Source organism: Papaver somniferum, chromosome 9 (genome assembly GCF_003573695.1).
Source record: "Papaver somniferum cultivar HN1 chromosome 9, ASM357369v1, whole genome shotgun sequence".
Classification (NCBI taxonomy): Eukaryota; Viridiplantae; Streptophyta; class Magnoliopsida; order Ranunculales; family Papaveraceae; genus Papaver; species Papaver somniferum.
In genome coordinates, this window is record NC_039366.1 from 183,206,471 (window position 1) to 183,231,283 (window position 24,813).

Consider the following 24,813-nt stretch of genomic DNA (forward strand, 5'->3'; position numbering starts at 1 on the left):
GTTGCATTGTTTACTCATTTGTAATCAACTTTGGAGCAATAATAATATATTTTGAGACTATGATTAATATGAGGAGCTAAACCCCAACACTGGGACGATGGAGGAGGCCAAACTTCATACTTGGGGTAATTTTATTTAATTCTATATTTACTTTTTGCACCAATTTTAATTGAATTAAGATTTTAATTAATTATTTGTGATTTCATTTGATGGTTTATGCTTAGTCCTAGGGATTTTTGATATGCCATGCTTAAGAAATACAAGTAATATTTTATAAATCTATCTTGGCAATAAACTAGAGTTAATATTTGTTTTGTTTTGAACTATAATCGCCTAGAATTAAATTCTGAACCACTTGAAAATGAAAAATGGCCGAATCTTTAGTCCCAGTATCTCTCGCCCATTGTGACAATTATTGTGTATATATTTATTATTTTAGAAAACTTTAATCTTTACAAGTCCGAGCAACGAACTTTTACTACCACTTTCAAAACAACAACAAAATGGCGCCGCTGCCGGAGAATAGAACGAGACTGATAGGGTAACGAGCTTAATAGGAAACTCGTTCGAAAAATATTGGTTGCTCTTTAAGCACACTCCAAAGTTCATGATGGTTTCTGTGAGTTGAATGCGTGACTGCGCCGCCTTGTGATAGCGGTGAGGCCTTGGGTATCAAAGCTCCACTGAGCTTCCCTCGCATCAATTCAACTTACTTTGACTCGGATTGATTCCAGAGGGGTTTGCTCAAATTGCAACGAATTCCCTTTCGAAAGATAGAAGCTGGTCTAGAAACAATCTAAGTGGAGCCATCATGCTTTTTGTTTGCTAGAAATCTTTAGGTTTGCTTTGGTGGAGTCGAGTCGGCCTTGTTTGTGATTGTATAGAATCCCTCTGTAGTTTATATTTCTTCGGTGATGAATCCTTTTGAGGAGACGCCACCTGCGATGACGTTGCGAGAATATATGTCTAGAAATTCTCGTTATCAAGAGACGTCTTCGGAAATGACTCTTGGTGAATATATGTGTGGGCAGCGATATATGGATACTCCAACTTTTATTGAGGAATCACCTCTAACGATCTATGAGAAATATTATAAACATAGACCATGTAGTTTGGAACAAAGATTGAGAATTCTTGAATTTCAAAAATCGTATCATGATGATGAGGATAGTGATGATGAAGAATCTGAAATATGTGGGAATAGTGATCAGGAATTTGTTACCCCAGTTGAGCCTTATAATGATTATATTATTTCTGGTTCAGATCCTAATAATTTTAAAAATTATTCACCTATTCAAAAGGACGAGGATTTGACTAGAGATACCCCCGTTTCAGACGATGTAGTATGTCCTGTTTACGAAACCGATGATGGTTTAGAGGAACCAGTTTATCTTGAGATCGAGTCAAACGATTTAGAAACAATAGTCTTAGATGAACTCGTAGAGATTAGCGAGGATGAACCTGACTTAGAAAAATCAATTGCCGACCTAGAAATTAGGGAGGTTATGACCAGTCTATCTAGAGACGCCGAAAACTCTAAGTTTGGGGGTGAGTATCATTCTCCATGTGCTTTAACTCTTAGTAAGGTCCCTCACTTGGGACTTGACATCAATGCCTCAACCATCTTACAAGATTATCTTCATAATCGTTTTCCAGAACCTAATGATATCCAACAAGAGTCTCAAATGTTAGAAACCCATCCTCTGGTTGATGTGGTTAACCCAGGAAATAATACCAAGATTGATTTTGTTTTCCCACCAAATAGTTTTCTTCCAACTGTGGGAACGTTTATATTCCAAATGTGTCGAATATTAAGTTGTGAGACTAAACCTAAATGCCTTAGGAAATTAGAATCGATACATTTGCTTAAGAATGACCACTATTCTCACTGTGGTCAATTTTGTAAGTCATATCTGATTGACTTAGAGGATCCGCAATTATTTAGGTTATTACTTTGTGATTCCAAGTTCTTATTTGAGTTTTTCCAGACTCTAGGACCTAATAATTTGGATCCAACCTATGAAGAAACACAGCCAATGAAAATATTCTATTTAGACCCTTTCATAGAGCCTGAACCTGAACCACAATTAGCGATAGTTATCAGGAAACTAGGTAAGGGCATGCTAGTGTTGTTCATTTCGTTGGTTCACTGCAGTTTCCTTTTGTCAGCTCTTTTTGGTTTTAAAGACCCACAGTTATTCCGGTTACTTTTATACGGTTCGAGTTGACTAAACCTTTCCTACGTCTGGCTGAAGACTTTAAACTTAGCACTTCTTGGGAGGTAACCCAATATTCTTGCGACACGGTAATATCCTTCCTTATCTCTTTTGCTTCAAGTGGTAACAATTTCTCCTTGTTCATGCTTTTAGTTTCATCTTTAGAACATTGAGGACAATGTTAGATTTAAGTTTGGGGGTATGGGAAAAACTTTTAATAAATAAACTCCAGAGCCTAGAAATTTATGCGTATTAAGGATATCACTAACCAATCTAAGTGGATGGAAACATTTTTGTTTTAGGAGTTGAGGAACCAATCTGACTAGATGGAAACATCTATAGAGTCTATTCATAAAAGCACAGAGCTCAGGTGTTAGAAATAACATGATAGTTTCGCCATATCTTGTCGAGTCCTTTTCACTTTCTATTTTTAGTTTTCTTTTGTTTCAAGTGATTTGGTGGGGCACACGATTCAAGTTGTTACCTTTGCTAGGGTGAATAGAGTGATTGAGTTACCTTTTTCAAAAAAAAATAAAAATAAAAATAAAAAGACCGGACCAGTTAGACCAATCGGAATAAGTATTAACACTTGGATAGCAATATGCGTGTGTTCTCCCTGTTTCCGTCGCCTAAGCAAGCGTGGAATGCAGGACCCGTGGGAACTATCGTGTAATCTGCTGACAAGAAGCATGCGCTTGGATCCAAAAGACCTATTCATGTCGTTAAGTTAAAAAAAAAAAATGGTTATTGTTATGTGTAGTCAACTGCTGGTTCCCTTGTATTTGCCAGTTTGTTGATCTAGATTTAAGTTATTGACCACTGGTTCCCTTGTATATGCCAGTGTGTTAATATTAGTCAGACCGGTATCTCAGTCATTTAGGTTAGGTTCACCTTGGCAGAGGCCTTCAGACAGATATGGGAAACACCGTTCACTTTTCAACCATCTACATTTTTATTTTTCCATCTTCTTAATCTTTTCATGTGATTAGTCTGACTCCGAGTATGATGTCCATCGTGAAACTATCTTAGTAGAGCTCTGTCACTTATATGAATTTTAGTATGCTTGAGTGCAAACTCGTGTACAGCAATTGGAATTTCGCATCAGGGTTCTTCCTCTTAGAGTCAATAATTGTATGCCAACCAAGGAGGTTCTTTAGTGCTTTCCAAGGTTCTGCGTAGATAGCTAGGGACTGGAGTGTTGGTTTTTGTGGGTACACCTCTGATAAACCCACCCGAGATTAACTTGGTCACTTTTCAAGAATAATTTTTGCTCGAGGACTAGCAAATAATAAGTTTGGGGGTATTATGATAGACACATTTTTGTGTCTAATTTGTCCTCAATGTCCGTATTGTTGGAACTCTATTTTTGTACTAATATTGTGTTTTTATGTATTTTTAGGAAATAAACATTTTTGGAAAATTTGGCTCGAAAATTTGATTTTGGCACCCGGAGGACAAGTGTTATTCGGACTCTCGCTTTTGGATAAGGGGTAACCTAATTACTAAGGGGCACCCCCAGGACACCCTCTACTTCATTTGAATTTCGATTTTGGCGGGAAAATTGGTTCATCAACTGGCAGAATTTCAATCGACAAAATGAAGGTGTTGTGGTGCGATTCAATGGCTCAAACTTGGTAGGAAGATGTGATATATCCTAAGGAAGACATTTTGGGCAGTGGGTTTGATCGGAATTGGCTGGAAAACGCGTGATGATTCACCAAACCAAAACAGAGCAACACGCACTGTAAGCAAGCAAGCAAAACTGGAGTTATAGCGTGCATGGAGGAGTTCTACTAGCATTGGACGAGTGCTGAGGCGTGTAGAAGGCAATTGGGAGTGTGCAGGAAGCAAGAGTACGTAAGAATCTTCTATTTTTGGCAATGATTCCCTATTTTTGGACAGCGGCAATAATGAAGATTATCTCGAGTTATGGCGAGATTAAACGCGCCTGTTGGGTATAAAAGGACTCCTTGGGTCGAGTAGAAAGGCTGTCGAGAGTTTGGGGTCGAGAGTTGGGAGGAGAGAAGGGACGCTGCAGAATCGAGAACCATGATTTCTCTCTGCTGCTGCTGCTGCCATTGATGAAGATGAAGAACACGAAGAACAGACAGCCAAAGACCGTCGTTCTCTTTTCCCATTTCTTCTCTCGTTGATACTGCGGGATTGTTCTTAGCACATACTGCCCTTCTACAAAATTTCGAAGCTTAACCTTTTTGTTGTACTCTCTTGCTAGTCTCCGTTGATAATTTTCCATCTTTTGCAATGCTGCTTCCCTCCTTCCTTCCAGGTCGTCCAGTCTCTCTAACATCATGTATGTTGTGAGATTTTTCTCCCATGCTTCGGTCTTTGTGGTTGGCATGAGGATCTCCGTTGGGATGACTGCTTCAGCTCCATAAGTGAGGAGAAATGGGGACTCCCCAGTGGCAGATCTTCGTGTTGTCCTGTATGCCCATAATACATTGTGTAGCTGTTCACACCATCGCCCCTTGTGCTCGTCTAATTGCTTTTTGAGGATAATGGCGAGGGTCTTGTTAGTAGCTTTCGCTTGTCCGTTGCTTTGAGGGTATATGGGGGTGGACTTGTTTTTCCTTATTTTAAAAGTGTCGAAGAGCATGTCTATGTTTTTCCCCTGTAATTGTTTACCATTATCGGACACGATTTCCGCTGGTATGCCGAACCTGCAAATAATGTTTTGGAATATGAAAGTAAACACGTCCACGTCTCTGATCCTGGCTAAGGCTTTGGCTTCCACCCATTTACTGAAGTAGTACGTGGCTACTATCAAAAATCGTCTTTTCCCTGATCCTTCGATGAAAGGCCCAACGATATCTATGCCCCATTTTGCAAATGGCCACGGACTATCCACAGAATTCAACGTTGTTGCTGGTGCGTGTATATTTTTGGCGAAACGCTGACATTCTTCACATCGTCGGGACATTCTTGCAGCATCTTGTATCATTGTGGGCCAGTAATATCCTTGCATTTTTGATTTGTCGGCTAGTGATCTCATGCCGCTATGATTCCCTGCGTCACCATAATGGATGTCGTTTAGAATTCGATGCCCCTCTTTCCTGGATAAGCAACGTAGTAACGGTCCGAGGAAAGATTTCTTGTACAAGATCCCATCCCGAAGATCATATCTTCCTACTTTGGAGAGTATTTTCCTGGTTTGTTTGTGATCCGTGGGTAAGGTTCCATCCTTGAGAAACGCATGGATCATCATTCTCCAATCATCTTCATTGTTGAAATCTTCGTATTGATTTGCTCTTGACAGGATATCTTCTTCGTCAAAATCGTCACGGATGTCTTCTCCCACCTGATCTTCGATATTTTCTTCCACTGTATCTTGATTTGTAGCAAAGGAAAATTGTGATGCAATCGAAGGCTCGTATACCCTTGTTATTTTGATAGCTTAGATACTCTTGTCCTTCAGCATGGATGATATATATGCTAGGGAATCCGCGTGCCTGAGATCCCTTCTGCATAAGTGTCGGAACTTGATGTTCGGAATTTGTGATGCCAATGTTTGGACCAAGACCATGTGAGCTGAGAGGGTATCGTCGTACACATTGTATTCGATCCCTATTTGCCATATGACAAACTGTGAATCACTTGTCAGTATTACATCAGTTGCCCCCATCTCTATTATTAAGCGGAGGGCATGTACGACTGCCTCGTATTCGACGATGTTGTTAGTATGCTCTTTGGTGGGCCCGAAGGAGTGTGAAAATATGAGCGTAATGAAAACGGGCCTACAGTAATACCGCAAGTGCACGGTCGTCGGTTGTAGCTCGTGCAAGTACGGGTCGATCCACAGAGATTGGGAGTGTTTGGAGTTTCTAGCTATTTGGGCTCTAAATTTCTATTGGGCTTCTAATTGTGCTTTGGGCTTAGTGGGTTTGTTTGTAACAATGAAATGGTTTTGGGCTCAGTGGGCTTTTGGATTGACTGTGAACTTATGGGATTTTGGTCTTTAGAGTTGCACTGGGCTTTGGGCTAATAGTGAACTGGGCTTAGTTACAGTGAATTGGGCCTTAGACCTTAACCTGAACTGTGGCTGGGCCTTGAACCTGGGCTTTTATTAAGTCCACAGTGGGCTTTTGTTATGAATCTGGGCTTCAGCAGTAGCAGAAGCAGTGCACAGCAGCCGCAGAAGGGTAATGCAGCAGATGCTCAGCAGGGAAAGGGAGAGCAGCAGCAGTGCAAAGGGCAAGTGCACAGCAGCAGGGGGAGACAAGGCAGCAGAGCACTAGGGGAGAACAAGGCAGTAGCAAGTAGTAAAAGCAGTGAATGCAGTAACAAGAACAGGAGAAACAAAAGAGAAGCAAGAGCAAATAGTGGCAGTGAAGCAAAGGTAACAGTGGCAGTTAACAGGAAACAAAGCCAAATAAACCAAGGCTGTTAGCCAAGGGCAGGGAGGAGAAGAAGTAACAAAGCAAAGCCAAGGCATTCATCTAGAGTGGGAAGAGAACCAGCTTGCTCACAGTCACTAGTGAGCACTAGTTTCTCCCCACTGCTCAATCAACTCAATGCTCCAAAGGCTTTAGCCTAACATTCACACAAAACAGTAAACTAATCCTAACATTTGAGAAGCTAACAGTTGACAAAACAAGAGAGCCTAGGCATACAACTAGAGTGGGAAGAGAACTAGTTTGCTCACAGTCACTAGTGAGCACTAGTTTCTCCCCATTGCTCAATCAACACAATGCTCTAAGGCTTCTAGCCTAACATTCCATCACTTCTTGACAGTGAATTGAACCTAACATTTGAGCAAAGAAGAGTGATATTTACACTAACATAATACTAACAGTTATACTTAAACATGATCATAACCCTAAACAGTGACTAACAGTCTATCATTATCATAGCACAAGATTGAAATTGAAACTAAAATTAAAATCTAACATAACATGAAATTGAAATTAACCCTGACATGAAATTAAAACTAACCCTAACATGAAATTAAACCATAAAAACAGGAATTTAAACATCACACATGGAATTAAAACATAACAATTGAAATTGAAATTGAAAATTAAAACAAACCTAAATTGAAACTGGAACTAAATTGAATTAAAATTAAAATATCAAAACTGAAATTTAACCCTAATTGGTTACTTGGTTAATCCAAGAACAGTTTTCTTCAACACCCCAGCGCTCAATTTATAGTTCTACACATTTTCCCCCAATTTCCCCCAAAACAGTTGAGGCTAGGGTTTGAGATTACTCACCCAATTTGACACAACAACTCCAGTTTGATGTCGACCCATGCTTTGTATGGCTCTCCTGCTCCTTTCCATGCCTTCAATTTCTCATTCTCATCAACCTATTTCACCTACTTCACACCTAGGGCAGTGGCGTGAGAGGAGAAGAAATTGGTTGTTGATGGAGAAGTATAACTCGATAATGATGATGGGTTTAGCTGTGTAGGGGTGGTTAGGTGGTTAGGGAGTAGGTGGTGACAGAGGTGGAGAAGGTGGTGGTACGGTGGCGGACATGGTTTGCAGCAGGGTGATGGTTCTGCAGAGGGGTGGGTGGTGGTGGAGATGGGTGCGATAGAATGGGAGAAGGGTCCGTTTGGTTGGGGTGTAGGTGCTCGGTCGCTAGGGTGTTAGATGGGTCCATCGAATTTGATGTTCTGCAACGCTGAGTCATTGGATGCGAAGCTGGTAGGTAGATCGGACGGTGATGTGGAGGCAAGCGATGAGCGACCGTTGGATTATATGATACAACAAAATGAACGGTACTTGATGGAGTTAGGTACTGTAGTGTTAGGCGGGTATATCAAACTTCGATGAGCAGCAAGGGAGCTACCGTTGGATTCAACTACCATCTAATCTGAAGGCTTGGAATTTCAGCGCTGTGGTGCTTGGCAGAGACATCAGATTTTGATGATCAGCAAGGAGCGACCGTCGGATGCTTCTGAGAAATGATCTGATGGCTGAGGACGGAGGCGCTTTTGTGTGTAGAAAATGAGGTTGTGCGCACCATTCTTCGCGGCTTCCTTGCGTAATTTCTCCCGGCTTTTCACTACTTTTCTGCTCTTTTCGCTCCGCGACTCATCCGAACTTTATTTATTACCTAAAAATGCAAAATTAATTAATAAAAATATTTATTCTTGAAAACAATGAAAATACAGAATATGGGGTAAAATGTAGAATTACTGCACAAAAGATGAGTTAAAATGCCAACAAAAAGGGATAAAAATATACAATATTTGGCACTCATCAAATACCCCCAAACCTGAATTTTACTTGTCCTCAAGTAAAACAGAACTAAGGAAATCCTAACTATACCACTGTCGCTGGTCTCTCGAATGCATTTAGCGTATGCACTAAGCCTTTTAAACCACTAAGTGTCCCTAGTGGACGAGTTGAAGTCTCGTGAAGGTTTGCTTAGAACGTACCTACAAAGTTCTAGGTCAAAATATAAGCTCAGATTCCATCAAATGTGACATGTGCAAGTCAGTTAAGCTCACAGCAAAATGGAGATGTCAATCTAGCTATCGAAGGCACAATCCTAACACTGATAACAAAAAAAGACATGTGATAAGAGTGTAAAGTGTATCTACACATGTGTAAAGAAAGATCTGAAGTTATGACTACTAATCACCAAGAGATAGTTTCTCAGGCTAAGAACCAAGGTCGAAATCTAGCTAGCTGTCCGGACTTTACGAGAATTGTGAATGAGTTGGAGGTATTTCACAATTACTCGCGTTGTACATCAATGGCATACACCCTCCTTGCTTATTACAATGAAACAACAAAATGACTATTTACATGACTCTTATTTACATTGACTACTCTCTTTTATTTTTGGAACAAGAGAGAATGGAATTGATAAATACATGATTTTTTTTTTTTTTTTTTTTTTTTTTGAAAAAGGAAACACTTTTGATACATATACAAAAGGAAACAAAAGATTACATGACATTTTGCAAGAGGTAGCCCTTTTTGATGCACCCAGTTAAATTCGATGGTTGTTTTTCTTAATGTAACCTCCACCTTCTATCCCAACCAACCAAAGAACAAGCTAGTCAAGTTTCGTTCAGTATTCTAAAGTGATTGGCAATCGTGACTTCCTATCAAACACCTTGAAGATCGAGGCTATACATGTATTGGTAGATCGTGCGCGTGCAAATTTCTTATCACTATGTGAATTGTGCTAGAATCAGGGTGCCTAAATATATAGACTAAGACTCCTAATAATTACATATTTGCACAAGAGTCAACATTTCAAGGTAAATGAGCTCCATTTTTATGTTTTTATCATTTTTCTAATTTTTTTGGAATTTTTCAAATTTTTTCAAAAAGAGGGAGTTCTTGTTTTCAATTATGGCATATTATCATGGTGTCTACTCTATACCCCCAAACCTAAACTAAACATTGTCCTCAATGTTTAAAAATATGGAAAGAATTAAAATGCAACATATGGAAAGGGACATGCTGAGTAGAGTAAAAGGAGAGAGAATACCCGATTTCGGCGAAAGCAGAATTAAAACTCCGTTATCCAAGGCAAAACTCCAACATATTCGGAGTCACAATGGATGAGCACAAAATATATACAAAAGGAAATTTAACTAACACATTATCTACAAGAAAATTTGGTTTTTAATGGGATTGGACTTTTTGGGAAAAATTTGGTTTTGTCGGGAGACATTTGGTTTTGATGGGAAAAAGAAAAATTTTGGTTTTTAGGGAAACATTTGGAAAACTTTGGTTTTTATGGGAGAAATTTTTGGTTTTTGAAATTGGGAGCAAGCCCACTGTTGGTCCTCTAATGGAATGGGAGGAAGGCTGCGGCCCACGAAACACTAAGTTTTAATTTTGAAAGTTTAATTTGGCCCAGTTGGTTAAGGCCCGATGTTTGTTTTAAAACTTTGGTTTCGAGGTCCACTCTTGAGTGGAAACAAGCCCACAATCGGTTACAAGCTCAGCTGGGTTTAAACCCAGAGTCAAAAATACAAGTCCAATGAAAGAATTTAAACAAGCCCACAAATTAAACAAACAAGCCCACAAAAATTAATTACAAACCCAACAGAAAATAAAAAAAGCCCAAAAATTGGCTTTAATATTACAAGCCCACAATTAAAAATTGGAAGCCCACAATTCGGGTTCTCTTAAATGGGTTACCTTTTAAGCACAGCCCAGCTGCTCTGATATTGTTGCAAAAACCCAGTTGGGCTTTGGTTCTTTTCCTTGGTGGCGTCCCAGTAGAGGAAAAACAGGTTCAGAACAGCAGGTCCAACAGCAAATGAAGTGAAGCAGATGCAGATGCAAATGCTATGCAGTGAAATGCAAAAATAGCTAATAAAACTACAAGAAAAACACAGCACCAATCCCCGGCAGCGGCGCCAAAAACTTGGTGGGCCCGAAGGAGTGTGAAAATATGAGCGTAATGAAAACGGGCCTACAGTAATACCGCAAGTGCACGGTCGTCGGTTGTAGCTCGTGCAAGTACGGGTCGATCCACAGAGATTGGGAGTGTTTGGAGTTTCTAGCTATTTGGGCTCTAAATTTCTATTGGGCTTCTAATTGTGCTTTGGGCTTAGTGGGTTTGTTTGTAACAATGAAATGGTTTTGGGCTCAGTGGGCTTTTGGATTGACTGTGAACTTATGGGCTTTTGGTCTTTAGAGTTGCACTGGGCTTTGGGCTAACAGTGAACTGGGCTTAGTTACAGTGAATTGGGCCTTAGACCTTAACCTGAACTGTGGCTGGGCCTTGAACCTGGGATTTTATTAAGTCCACAGTGGGCTTTTGTTATGAATCTGGGCTTCAGCAGTAGCAGAAGCAGTGCACAGCAGCCGCAGAAGGGTAATGCAGCAGATGCTCAGCAGGGAAAGGGAGAGCAGCAGCAGTGCAAAGGGCAAGTGCACAGCAGCAGGGGGAGACAAGGCAGCAGAGCACTAGGGGAGAACAAGGCAGTAGCAAGTAGTAAAAGCAGTGAATGCAGTAACAAGAACAGGAGAAACAAAAGAGAAGCAAGAGCAAATAGTGGCAGTGAAACTGTGATATTTACAAAGCAATGAAGATGGTAGTGAAATAATGAGACAATGGAAATGAAGCAAAGAGAAAAACCAAAGCAGTGAAGTAAATGTGACAGTGACAGAACAATGAAACTAAACAAGAACAATGGAACCAAGGCCTAAGCCAAGGGCAGGGGTGTGAAGAAGACAGTGAAGTAAAAAAAAAGGAAAAAAAGCAAAGCCAAGGCAATGGCTTTAGGCATTCATCTAGAGTGGGAAGAGAACCAGCTTGCTCACAGTCACTAGTGAGCACTAGTTTCTCCCCACTGCTCAATCAACTCAATGCTCTAAGGCTCTAACCTAGCATTGACACACAACAGTAAACTAATCCTAACATTTGAGAAGCTAACAGTTGACAAAACAAGAGAGCCTAGGCATACAACTAGAGTGGGAAGAGAACTAGTTTGCTCACAGTCACTAGTGAGCACTAGTTTCTCCCCATTGCTCAATCAACACAATGCTCTAAGGCTTCTAGCCTAACATTCCATCACTTCTTGACAGTGAATTGAACCTAACATTTGAGCAAAGAAGAGTGATATTTACACTAACATAATACTAACAGTTATACTTAAACATGATCATAACCCTAAACAGTGACTAACAGTCTATCATTATCATAGCACAAGATTGAAATTGAAACTAAAATTAAAATCTAACATAACATGAAATTGAAATTAACCCTGACATGAAATTAAAACTAACCCTAACATGAAATTAAACCATAAAAACAGGAATTTAAACATCACACATGGAATTAAAACAAACCTAAATTGAAACTGGAATTAAATTGAATTAAAATTAAAATATCAAAACTGAAATTTAACCCTAATTGGTTACTTGGTTAATCCAAGAACACCTCTAACAGTGATACCCAACCCTCAATTTATACCCAAACATTAAAATTAGGGTTTCCCCCAAATCCCAAAAATTAGGGTTCCCAAAATAAAATTTACCCAATTCGACGCTGACCCATGCTCTGCAATTGTTCCCTATGCTCCTCTCCATTCTTCTGATGCCCTAAATCGAGGTGTTGCATCAAACCCACATCTAGGTCAGTGAGATGCGTGTGGGTTAGATACAACAGCTAGGCTTAGGGGGATAGGATGCTGCTGTTGTCGGGTGGCGCTACTGGAGATCATGGTGTTGTCGGATGGTTGTGGTGGTGGTGTGGTTCGAGAAGAAGGTGTAGCTGGTGGAGGTGATGGAGTTGCAGAGCAGATCTCTGTTGTTTGGGAAGAAGAGAGGAAGAACCCGATGGAGAAGAAGGGTCCGTTTGTTTTGGGGTAATAGGGTTCGGTTGCTAGGGTGTTGAGCGGGTGTAGCTAGTTTTGATGAACAGCAAGTAAAGAGCGTTGGATGATCCCATATAGATTGAATCGAACGGCTACGATGGAGAGGTATGTGGCGACCGTTGGATTATGAGATACAACAAAATTGACGACACCAGATGGAGTTAGGTGTTGTAGTGTTAAGCGGAAGTATCGAGGTTTGATGCGCAGGCAAAGAAGCGACCGTAGGATCTAAATGTGATCTAATCTGAAGGCTTGGAATTTAGGTACTATGGTGTTTTGCAGGGACTTCAGATTTTGATGAACGATGAAGAAGCGACCATTGGATGATGAAATGGATCCGATCTAACGGCTGAGAATGGAGGCGGGTATGGATATAGAAAATGGGTTTGGGTAAGGGTTTTGGGCCTTGGGTATGCCAAGCCCATATCTTCTTTAAGAACAATTCTTCCTTCTTGAGCCCATTTCTACCCTTTTGGTCTTGTGCACAACATTCTTCGCGGCTTCCTTGTGTAATTCCTCCCGGCTTTTCACTACTTTTCTGCTCTTTTCCGCTCTGCTATTCATCCAAACTTTATTTATTACCTAAAAATGCAAAATTAAGTAAAAATATTTATTCTTGAAAACAATGAAAATACAGAATATGGGATAAAATGTAGAATTACTGCACAAAAGATGAGTTAAATGCCAACAAAAAGGGATAAATATATACATTATTTGGCACTCATCAAATACCCCCAAACCTGAATTTTATTTGTCCTCAAGTAAAACAAAACTAAGGAAATCCTAACTATACCACTGTCGCTGGTCTCTCGAATGCATTTAGCGTATGCACTAAGCCTTTTAAACCACTAAGTGTCCTTAGTGGACGAGTTGAAGTCTCGTGAAGGTTTGCTTAGAACGTACCTACAAAGTTCTAGGTCAAAATATAAGCTCAGATTCCATCAAATGTGACATGTGCAAAACAGTTAAGCTCACAGCAAAATGGAGATGTCAATCTAGCTATCGAAGGCACAATCCTAGCACTGATAACAAAAAAAAGACATGTGATAAGAGTGTAAAGTGTATCTACACATGTGTAAAGAAAGATCTGAAGTTATGACTACTAATCACCAAGAGATAGTTTCTCAGGCTAAGAACCAAGGTCGAAATCTAGCTAGCTGTCCGGACTTTACGAGAATTGTGAATGAGTTGGAGGTATTTCACAATTACTCGCGTTGTACATCAATGGCATACACCCTTCCTTGCTTATTACAATAAAACACAAAAGATGACTCTTTACATGACTCTTATTTACATTGACTACTCTCTTTTATTTTTGGAACAAGAGAGGATGGAATTGAAAAATACTTGATTTTTTTTTTTTTTTTTGAAACAAGGAAACACTTTTGATACATAAGGAAAAAGAAACAAAAAATTACATGACACTTTGCAAGAGGTAGCCCTTTTTGATGCACCCAGTTAAATTCGATGGTTGTCTTTCTTAATGTAACCTCCACCTTCTATCCCAACCAACCAAAGAACAAGCTAGTCAAGTTTCGTTCAGTATTCTAAAGTGATTGGCAATCGTGACTTCCTATCAAACACCTTGAAGATCGAGGCTATACATGTATTGGTAGATCGTGCGCGTGCAAATTTCTTATCACTATGTGAATTGTGCTAGAATCAGGGTGCCTAAATATCTAGACTAAGACTCCTAATAATTACATATTTGCACAAGAGTCAACATTTCAAGGTAAATGAGCTCCATTTTTATGTTTTGTTTTTTTCAATTTTTAAATTTTTTATTTTGATTTTTCAATTTTTTTTGGAATTTTTCAATTTTTTCAAAAAGATGGAGTTTTGTTTTCAATTATGGCATATTATCGTGGTATCTACTCTATACCCCCAAACCTAAACTAAACATTGTCCTGAATGTTTAAAAATATGGAAAGAATTAAAATGCAACATATGGAAAGGGACATGCTGAGTAGAGTAAAAGGAGAGAGAATACCCGATTTCGGCGAAAGCAGAATTAAAACTCCGTTATCCAAGGCAAAACTCCAACATATTCAGAGTCACAATGGATGAGCACAAAATATATACAAAAGGAAATTGAACTAACACATTATCTACAAGAAAATTTGGTTTTTAATGGGATTGGACTTTTTGGGAAAAATTTGGTTTTGTCGGGAGACATTTGGTTTTGATGGGAAAAAGAAAAATTTTGGTTTTTAGGGAAACATTTGGAAAACTTTGGTTTTTATGGGAGAAATTTTTGATTTTTGAATGGGAGAGAAAATATTTATTTAAGAAAATAAATTTGTTTTCTTTTTTTCTTTTTTTTTTTGAATTTGGGAGCAAGCCCACTGTTGGTCCTCTAATGGAATGGGAGGAAGGCTGCGGCCCACGAAACACTAAGTTTTAATTTTGAAAGTTTAATTTGGCCCAGTTGGTTAAGGCCCGATGTTTGTTTTAAAACTTTGGTTTCGAGGTCCACTCTTGAGTGGAAACAAGCCCACAATCGGTTACAAGCTCAGCTGGGTTTAAACCCAGAGTCCAAAATACAAGTCCAATGAAAGAATTTAAACAAGCCCACAAATTAAACAAACAAGCCCACAAAAATTAATTACAAACCCAACAGAAAATAAAAAGCCCAAAAATTGGCTTTAATATTACAAGCCCACAATTAAAAATTGGAAGCCCACAATTCGGGTTCTCTTAAATGGGTTACCTTTTAAGCACAGCCCAGCTGCTCTGATATTGTTGCAAAAGCCCAGTTGGGCTTTGGTTCTTTTCCTTGGTGGCGTCCCAGCAGAGGAAAAACAGGTTCAGAACAGCAGGTCCAACAGCAAATGAAGTGAAGCAGATGCAGATGCAAATGCTATGCAGTGAAATGCAAAAATAGCTAATAAAACAACAAGAAAAACACAGCACCAATCCCCGGCAGCGGCGCCAAAAACTTGGTAGGCCAAAAGATATTATATTTAAATGCAAAATGGTCCCCGGCAGCGGCGCCAAAAACTTGGTGGACCCCAAGGAGGGTGAAAATATGAGCGTAATGAAACGCGGGCCTACAGTAATACCGCAAGTGCACGGTCGTCAGTTGTAACTCGTGCAAGTACGGGTCGATCCACAGAGACTGGGTGTGTTTGGAGTTTCTAGCTATTTGGGCTCTAAATTGCTATTGGGCTTCTAATTGTGCTTAATGCTTAGTGGGTTTGTTTGTAATGGTGAAGTGCTTTAGGCCTTGGGCCTTTGAATGATGTTGGAATGAACTGTGAACTTGGCTTTGGATTCAGTCAAGGATCTGGGCCTTTGGAAATGTAATGAATTTGGGTTCAAGTGAACTGAACTGAGCCTTGAACTCAGTTGGCTTGTAAACCAAACAGTGGATGGATTTGGGCTTTTGGGCTTTGTTCCTGGGCTTAGCTTTTGACCTGAGAGTAACTAGGCCTTTGGAGTTAACTGTGGACTGAACTGGGCTTGTGCTGTGAGCCGAACTCAGTTGCAGCAGCAGCAGTGGCTGTAGCACAGGGCAAGAGAAGCAAGCTGCAGTAGCAAGAGGAAGGAAAGCAGCAGCAGCAAGAGAAGTTGAAGTAGCAGGAGAAAATAGCAAACAAAATGAAGGACAAGTGAAAGTAAAACAGTGGCAGTGAAGGAATGAGGAAAAGTGACAGTGCAATGAAACTAAACAAGAACAATGGAACCAAGGCCTAAGCCAAGGGCAGGGGTGTGAAGAAGACAGTGAAGTAAAAAAAAGGAAGGAAAAAAGCAAAGCCAAGGCAATGGCTTTAGGCATTCATCTAGAGTGGGAAGAGAACCAGCTTGCTCACAGTCACTAGTGAGCACTAGTTTCTCCCCACTGCTCAATCAACTCAATGCTCTAAGGCTCTAACCTAGCATTGACACACAACAGTAAACTAAGCCTAACATTTGAGCAAAGAAGAGTGATATTTACACTAACATAATACTAACAGTTATACTTAAACATGATCATAACCCTAAACAGTGACTAACAGTCTATCATTATCATAGCACAAGATTGAAATTGAAACTAAAATTAAAATCTAACATAACATGAAATTGAAATTAACCCTGACATGAAATTAAAACTAACCCTAACATGAAATTAAACCATAAAAACAGGAATTTAAACATCACACATGGAATTAAAACATAACAATTGAAATTGAAATTGAAAATTAAAACAAACCTAAATTGAAACTGGAACTAAATTGAATTAAAATTAAAATATCAAAACTGAAATTTAACCCTAATTGGTTACTTGGTTAATCCAAGAACACCCTTCTCTCTACACATCAGTTGCCTTTTATAGTTTTACAAAATATCCCCAAATTTCGAAACCCTAACTTGCAAACCCTAATTTTTGAATTGAAAAGTCCACTAACCTAATACCTGAATTGGTGTCGACCCATGCCTATTCTCTCTTCTCTGCTCCTCTCCATGTCTTCAATTGCGTCTTATAGCCTCACCTAATTTATTGATTTATCACCTAGGGTTTCAGTGGTGAAAAATCAATGAGTTAGATGGCTATAGAGGTAGGGGAGGTAGCTACGGCGTGTAGGTGGTGTTTGGTGACAGTGGAGGAAGTGGCGATGGCAGGGTGGTGGTGCGGCAGGGTATGGTGGTGGTGTCAGTGAGAGCAGGCGGAGAGGGAGTTGCAGACAGAGAGGTTGAGAGGGAGGAGAAGACTCGAGTGTTTTGGGATGTAGGAAGTGTTTGGTTGGGTATAGGTGCTTCGTGCTAGGGTGTGAGGCAAGTGTAGCGAGTTTGATGCACAGCGAGAGGGAAATCATCGGATGACCAGATTTGGATTTAAATGAACGGCGCGATGGGATGAAGCTTGGATAGACCGTTGGATTGCGAGATACAACTGAGCTGACGGCTCCAGATGGAGTTAGGTGCTGTAGTGTTTAGCAGGAGCTTCAGACTTCGATGCACGATGATGAAGCGACCATTGGATAATGAGATGGATCCAATCTGACGGCTACAAAAGAATGGGTTTGGGTTTTGGAGTTCTGGGCTTGGAAAATGGGTTTAGTTTTGGGAAATAAGTTTGGGCTTGGGATATGTTGAGCCCACTTCTTCTTTAAGAACAAATCTCTTCCTTATTAAGCCCACTTTCTAGCCTTTGGTCTTGTGCACAACATTCTTCGCGGCTTCCTTGCGTGATTCCTATCGGCTTCCACCACTTTTCTGCTCTTTTCTGCTCCGCTATTCATCCAAACTTTATTTATTACCTAAAAATGCAAAATTAGTTAATAAAAATATTTATTCTTGAAAACAAAGAAAATACAGAATATGGGATAAAATGTAGAATTAATGCACAAAAGATGAGTTAAATGCCAAGAAAAATATATAGAAATATGCACTTTTTAGCACTCATCAAATACCCCCAAACCTGAATTTTACTTGTCCTCAAGTAAAACAAAACTAAGGAGATCCTACCTATACCACTGTCGCTGGTCTCTCGAATGCATTTAGCGTATGCACTAAGCCTTTTAAACCACTAAGTGTCCCTAGTGGACGAGTTGAAGTCTCGTGAAGGTTTGCTTAGAACGTACCTACAAAGTTCTAGGTCAAAATATAAGCTCAGATTCCATCAAATGTGACATGTGCAAGTCAGTTAAGCTCACAGCAAAATGGAGATGTCAATCTAGCTATCGAAGGCACAATCCTAACACTGATAACAAAAAAAGACATGTGATAAGAGTGTAAAGTGTATCTACACATGTGTAAAGAAAGATCTGAAGTTATGACTACTAATCACCAAGAGATAGTTTCTCAGGCTAAGAACCAAGGTCGAAATCTAGCTAGCTGTCCGGACTTTACGAGAATTGTGAATGAGTTGGAGGTATTTCACAATTACTCGCGTTGTACATCAATGGCATACACCCTCCTTGCTTATTACAATGAAACAACAAAATGACTATTTACATGACTCTTATTTACATTGACTACTCTCTTTTATTTTTGGAACAAGAGAGAATGGAATTGATAAATACATGATTTTTTTTTTTTTTTTTTTTTTTTTTGAAAAAGGAAACACTTTTGATACATATACAAAAGGAAACAAAAGATTACATGACATTTTGCAAGAGGTAGCCCTTTTTGATGCACCCAGTTAAATTCGATGGTTGTTTTTCTTAATGTAACCTCCACCTTCTATCCCAACCAACCAAAGAACAAGCTAGTCAAGTTTCGTTCAGTATTCTAAAGTGATTGGCAATCGTGACTTCCTATCAAACACCTTGAAGATCGAGGCTATACATGTATTGGTAGATCGTGCGCGTGCAAATTTCTTATCACTATGTGAATTGTGCTAGAATCAGGGTGCCTAAATATCTAGACTAAGACTCCTAATAATTATATATTTGCACAAGAGTCAACATTTCAAGGTAAATGAGCTCCATTTTTATGTTTTTTTTCAATTTTTTATTTTTTATTTTCATTTTTCATTTTTTTCAAAAAGAAGGAGTTCTTGTTTTCAATTATGGCATATTATCAAAGTATCTACTTTTCACCCCCAAACCTAAACTAAACATTGTCCTCAATGTTTCAAAATATGAACAAAATTATAATACAACATATTAAGAGGATCATGTTGAGTAGAGAAAAAGGAAAGAGAATACCCGATTTCGGCGAAAGCAATATTAGAACTCCGTTATTCAAGGCAAGAATCCAACATATGTCAGCCGAGATCATATTGGATTAGCAAAATATATACAAAAGGAACAAAAGGGTTTTAAGAAATTTTATCTACTGGATTATGTACAAAAAATTCACCATACACTAACAATCTAAAGAGTTGAGGATCAACCCAAAAGACAAAGTGTAGAGGTTTCAACAGCTTCACACAATAATAATATGATAGGCATGCAAGTGAAGCTGTGAAACAAAATGAGCTACCCCCAAACCTGGATTTTTCAACAGATAAAATTTTGGAAACAAAATCTCGCAGTTTTGGGGGTTCATCATGCACAAGGTCTAGCTCGAAATGAACTGTGCTAGGGACGGGCAAACATGCTAATTCCAACTGTGGTTCCTCAAATGTATTATACTTAGAAGCAAAATAGTCCAAGAGGACTTGGGAAGCACACAGTTCCAAACCTAGATTAGGGACTCTCAGAAAAGTCGGTTTGACAATATGGGTACAAACCAAATCTAGGTTGGGTGGAAGGCCATCAGATTGTGACTTATGTAGGAAGATAGGCACATCATTATTAATCACATCAACATCTCCTAAGTCTTCTACACGTGTCACAACATGCTCACAATCATCAAACAAATTGGCAAGATCATAATCAGAGTCATCAACATCATCAACAAATTTATTCTCATGCATCGGCAAATCAGGAGAAATATCACAATGTGACCTAGGTAGAGAATCAGACACATCAAATATATTTTCATGCATATTAACATTAGTGTCTACAGAAGATTCAACTATTCCTATGTCATGCTCATCTTCGCAGAATAATTGTACGAATCCCATGTCAATATCAAAATCATATGAATTACAATGAGTATTAGAAAAAACAACATTCATGAAGGTCGAGGGCGAGAAGCCATATGTTATTGAACCAACAGGTTCCACAATATTTTCATGTTCTTCTAACATATCATCATAATCATCATAATCATCATCATGGTAGCATGCATATTGGTCCTCATTAACAGTGGTGGTGTCATTAGTCGATTCATGTTCCTCTAAATTAGGTTCATATTCAACATCATTTACAAGAATGGGACTAGACACTTCATTAGGGACAACATACATTTCCTCATGAATTTCCTCCTTTTGTAGGTGAAGCAAAATATGATCTAAACATGCCTGAATTCGTGATGTAGATCTATCAAAGTTTTGCTCACTGAGTCTGAAAGCTTCTGTGGTGGAGTCTAAATTCATGGGAGTACAAAATTCTTCATGTTCAAATTGTGGTGAATGGTACATGTGTGCATGGTCATTAGGGTTTACAAAATATTGATCGCAACCCTCAAAGGATTGATTATGGTCCCAATGACTACCATTCTAACAATTTATGGGCATTTCATACCTTGGATTTTCTCTAGATTGCCTAAAATTATGCAAAATATGACAATTCTCAACAGGGTGGTCTAAACTACCACATGCGGGACATGCATAGATTTCAGGTTGCCTAAGAAAATTAGATGTGACAGATTCCTCATGTGATTGCATTTCTAAAGCTGTGATTCGAGCTTCTATTTGATCCGTAAGTGATGATTGTGTGAGTGAGGCACTAGCAAAATGTTCATTTTCACGTTGCGATGAATGATGCATGTATGAATAGTCATTAGGGTTCATATATTGTGGCTCGGGACTTTGAAAATGTCCATTATAATTCCTATAACTATTGACATCATGGAATGGGGGAGGATCACAATGTGAATTTGGCCCGTAAGCAAGTTCTCTAAGTGTTTTGTTTCCACTCCACGAAGCAGGCCAAAATCTAGACATGATTGGCTCAAAAGCTAAGTAACTATGTTACAAAGCCCAAAATTTGGTTTTTAAAGAGTTTGGATTTTTGGGAAAAATTTGGTTTTGGTGGGAGACAATTTTCTTTTTTTTTTTTGGTTTTTTAAAATTTTGGGAGCAAGTTTGGTTTTAATGGGATAAAGAGGAAAAAATTTGGTTGTAAAAATGGGAGCAAGTAAAATTTGGTTTTTGAATGGGAGAAAAGTAAATTTTTTATTTATTTTTTATTTTTTTTAAAAAAGAAAATAAAATTTGGTTTTTGAATGGGAGCAAGCCCACTGTTGGTTTTGTGTTTGCTTTGACTCAGCTGGTTTGAAAATGTTTGGTGAAACTGAGTCCAAAATCTCGGCCTAGAATTTGGGTACTCGGCCCACTAACGAGTTAACCTAGCGTGATCGGTTACAAGCTCAGCTGGGTTTAAAAACCCAGAATACAAAATACCAGTCCAAATTAAACAAGCTCACAAAAATTAAATACAAGCCCACAAATTAAACAAACAAGCCCACAAAAATTAATTACAAACCCAACAGAAAATAAAAAGCCCAAAAATTGGCTTTATTATTACAAGCCCACAATTAAAAATTGGAAGCCCACAATTCGGGTTCTCTTAAATGGGTTACCTTTTAAGCACAGCCCAGCTGCTCTGATATTGTTGCAAAAACCCAGTTGGGCTTTGGTTCTTTTCCTTGGTGGCGTCCCAGCAGAGGAAAAACTGGTTCAGAACAGCAGGTCTAACAGCAAATGAAGTGAAGCAGATGCAGATGCAAATGCTATGCAGTGAAATGCAAAAATCGCTAAAAAAACTACAAGAAAAACACAGCACCAATCCCCGGCAGCGGCGCCAAAAACTTGGTGGGCCCGAAGGAGTGTGAAAATATGAGCGTAATGAAAACGAACCTACAGTAATACCGCAAGTGCACGGTCGTCGGTTGTAGCTCGTGCAAGTACGGGTCGATCCACAGAGATTGGGAGTGTTTGGAGTTTCTAGCTATTTGGGCTCTAAATTTCTATTGGGCTTCTAATTGTGCTTTGGGCTTAGTGGGTTTGTTTGTAACAATGAAATGGTTTTGGGCTCAGTGGGCTTTTGGATTGACTGTGAACTTATGGGCTTTTGGTCTTTAGAGTTGCACTGGGCTTTGGGCTAACAGTGAACTGGGCTTAGTTACAGTGAATTGGGCCTTAGACCTTAACCTGAACTGTGGCTGGGCCTTGAACCTGGGCTTTTATTAAGTCCACAGTGGGATTTTGTTATGAATCTGGGCTTCAGCAGTAGCAGAAGCAGTGCACAGCAGCCGCAGAAGGGTAATGCAGCAGATGCTCAGCAGGGAAAGGGAGAGCAGCAGCAGTGCAAAGGGCAAGTGCACAGCAGCAGGGGGAGACAAGGCAGCAGAGCACTAGGGGAGAACAAGGCAGTAGCAAGTAGTAAAAGCAGTGAATGCAGTAACAAGAACAGGAGAAACAAAAGAGAAGCAAGAGCAAATAGTGGCAGTGAAGCAAAGGTAACAGTGGCAGTTAACAGGAAACAAAGCCAAATAAACCAAGGCTGTTAGCCAAGGGCAGGGAGGAGAAGAAGTAACAAAGCAAAGCCAAGGCATTCATCTAGAGTGGGAAGAGAACCAGCTTGCTCACAGTCACTAGTGAGCACTAGTTTCTCCCCACTGCTCAATCAACTCAATGCTCCAAAGGCTTTAGCCTAACATTCACACAAAACAGTAAACTAATCCTAACATTTGAGAAGCTAACAGTTGACAAAACAAGAGAGCCTAGGCATACAACTAGAGTGGGAAGAGAACTAGTTTGCTCACAGTCACTAGTGAGCACTAGTTTCTCCCCATTGCTCAATCAACACAATGCTCTAAGGCTTCTAGCCTAACATTCCATCACTTCTTGACAGTGAATTGAACCTAACATTTGAGCAAAGAAGAGTGATATTTACACTAACATAATACTAACAGTTATACTTAAACATGATCATAACCCTAAACAGTGACTAACAGTCTATCATTATCATAGCACAAGATTGAAATTGAAACTAAAATTAAAATCTAACATAACATGAAATTGAAATTAACCCTGACATGAAATTAAAACTAACCCTAACATGAAATTAAACCATAAAAACAGGAATTTAAACATCACACATGGAATTAAAACATAACAATTGAAATTGAAATTGAAAATTAAAACAAACCTAAATTGAAACTGGAACTAAATTGAATTAAAATTAAAATATCAAAACTGAAATTTAACCCTAATTGGTTACTTGGTTAATCCAAGAACACCCTTCTCTCTACACATCAGTTGCCTTTTATAGTTTTACAAAATATCCCCAAATTTCGAAACCCTAACTTGCAAACCCTAATTTTTGAATTGAAAAGTCCACTCACCTAATCCCTGAATTGATGTCGACCCATGCCTATTCTCTCTTCTCTGCTCCTCTCCATGTCTTCAATTGCGTCTTATAGCCTCACCTAATTTATTGATTTATCACCTAGGGTTTCAGTGGTGAAAAATCAATGAGTTAGATGGCTATAGAGGTAGGGGAGGTAGCTACGGCGTGTAGGTGGTGTTTGGTGACAGTGGAGGAAGTGGCGATGGCAGGGTGGTGGTGCGGCAGGGTATGGTGGTGGTGTCAGTGAGAGTAGGCGGAGAGGGAGTTGCAGACAGAGAGGTTGAGAGGGAGGAGAAGACTCGAGTGTTTTGGGATGTAGGAAGTGTTTGGTTGGGTATAGGTGCTTCGTGCTAGGGTGTGAGGCAAGTGTAGCGAGTTTGATGCACAGCGAGAGGGAAATCATCGGATGACCAGATTTGGATTTAAATGAACGGCGCGATGGGATGAAGCTTGGATAGACCGTTGGATTGCGAGATACAACTGAGCTGACGGCTCCAGATGGAGTTAGGTGCTGTAGTGTTTAGCAGGATCTTCAGACTTCGATGCACGATGATGAAGCGACCATTGGATGATGAGATGGATCCAATCTGACGGCTACAAAAGAATGGGTTTGGGTTTTGGAGTTCTGGGCTTGGAAAATGGGTTTAGTTTTGGGAAATAAGTTTGGGCTTGGGATATGTTGAGCCCACTTCTTCTTTAAGAACAAATATCTTCCTTATTAAGCCCACTTTCTAGCCTTTGGTCTTGTGCACAACATTCTTCGCGGCTTCCTTGCGTGATTCCTATCGGCTTCCACCACTTTTCTGCTCTTTTCTGCTCCGCTATTCATCCAAACTTTATTTATTACCTAAAAATGCAAAATTAGTTAATAAAAATATTTATTCTTGAAAACAAAGAAAATACAGAATATGGGATAAAATGTAGAATTAATGCACAAAATATGAGTTAAATGCCAAGAAAAATATATAGAAATATGCACTTTTTAGCACTCATCAAATACCCCCAAACCTGAATTTTACTTGTCCTCAAGTAAAACAAAACTAAGGAAATCCTACCTATACCACTGTCGCTGGTCTCTCGAATGCATTTAGCGTATGCACTAAGCCTTTTAAACCACTAAGTGTCCCTAGTGGACGAGTTGAAGTCTCGTGAAGGTTTGCTTAGAACGTACCTACAAAGTTCTAGGTCAAAATATAAGCTCAGATTCCATCAAATGTGACATGTGCAAGTCAGTTAAGCTCACAGCAAAATGGAGATGTCAATCTAGCTATCGAAGGCACAATCCTAACACTGATAACAAAAAAAGACATGTGATAAGAGTGTAAAGTGTATCTACACATGTGTAAAGAAAGATCTGAAGTTATGACTACTAATCACCAAGAGATAGTTT